At 51.0% G+C, this 1,457-nt stretch overlaps 2 non-coding genes across 2 annotated transcripts; one reads left to right on the top strand and one right to left on the bottom strand.

The window, feature by feature from the left end:
* Positions 1-637: 637 nt before the first annotated feature.
* TRNAE-CUC lies at positions 638-709 on the top strand. The gene has a single exon. It is a non-coding gene; the product is annotated as a tRNA-Glu (tRNA).
* A 606-nt stretch (positions 710-1,315) lies between these two features.
* TRNAT-AGU lies at positions 1,316-1,389 on the bottom strand. The gene has a single exon. It is a non-coding gene; the product is annotated as a tRNA-Thr (tRNA).
* Positions 1,390-1,457: the final 68 nt, after the last annotated feature.

The raw sequence follows: 1,457 nt of genomic DNA on the forward strand, positions 1-1,457 counted from the left end.
GTCCTCCCTTTAGACCCCCGCAAATCTCTCTCGCGACACCCCCCAAAAACCGCTGCCCCCCCTCCCGGACCCCGCGGTCCCTCCGGCCGGGCCCCGCTCACCTGCGGCCCGAGCGGAGCCGAACGCGGCCGAACGGAACCGAACGGTGCCGAACTCGGCCGAACTGGGACGAACGAAGCCGAACCGGAGCCGAACGGAGCCGAATGGAACCGAACTGGGACGAACGGAGCCGAGCGGAGCCGGCCCGGCCCGAAGGTTTCCGAACGTCCCCGAAGGTCCCCGAGCGGAGCCGAACCGGTGCCGAAGGTGACCGAAGATGCCCGAGCGGGGTCGACGGGGGCGCGCGGAGACACGAGGAGGGGCCGGGGGACCCCCCTCATTAGGACCCCAGAGACCCCCGCAGAACCCCCCATACACCCCCTATAGACACCCAGACCCCCCCAGAGACCCCCAATAGACCCCTCCCATAGGTCTCGTCCCATGGGGGGTGTCGAGACACACGTGAAGGGGGATTTGGGGGCTTCCTCCCTCCGGAGGTCCCGGGATTCATCTGAGGGAATGTTTGGGGTGGGGGTCTCTCTTTTCTCAGGGGGTCTCTGAACTATGCCAGGGGGGTACAAAGGCCTCCTTGCAGCGTTCCCTGGTGGTCTAGTGGTTAGGATTCGGCGCTCTCACCGCCGCGGCCCGGGTTCGATTCCCGGTCAGGGAAAAATGAAGCTTTTTTTTTTTTTTTTTTTTTTTTTTTCCCATTTTTTCCTCCTTCTTGTTTCCATTTTTCCCTCTTCCTCTTTCCCCACTCGCCAAACTCCTTTACTGTAATAATTAATAAATTTTTAAAAATAAGTATGATACAGAATATATGTAATATACGTGATGTACTATATAATGTCTATCTCGCATTGGCCTCATTAGCCACCAGCGCGCCTGTAGCAAATGTGGATAGAGCCTTTCCCAAATCTTCGTTCGCGAAGCCCAGCCACGATGATGATGGTATAATGTATAATATATAACATAAAAATACATTAAAAATATATGATATACTATAATAATAAGGAAATATTTATAGTGTTTGTAATATTGCTAAAGGATTTGTAATATATTATTATTTATAATAAAAACATTTAAACACATTAAAACATAAAAGTACATTAAAAAGCCATAAAAATACATAAAACTTCAATAAAGCCTCCACAAAAAAATACATTAATGTACTCTAAAACCCATAAAAAATATAAAAATACATAAAAGCCCATAAAAACATAGAAAAAACGGGTAGGAGGTCAAAAGCCAGTGCTGTCTGTCGCGACACAGGCGGAGGCACCGCTGGGATTCGAACCCAGGATCTCCTGTTTACTAGACAGGCGCTTTAACCAACTAAGCCACGGCGCCGGCGCTGCCCTAACGCAGATCAGAGACCATCAGACCCCCCATAACCCCTCCCCTCCCCTTCCCCCCCC

This window comes from Lepidothrix coronata, unplaced genomic scaffold (assembly GCF_001604755.1).
Source record: "Lepidothrix coronata isolate B3197 unplaced genomic scaffold, Lepidothrix_coronata-1.0 Scaffold522, whole genome shotgun sequence".
NCBI lineage: Eukaryota > Metazoa > Chordata > Aves > Passeriformes > Pipridae > Lepidothrix > Lepidothrix coronata.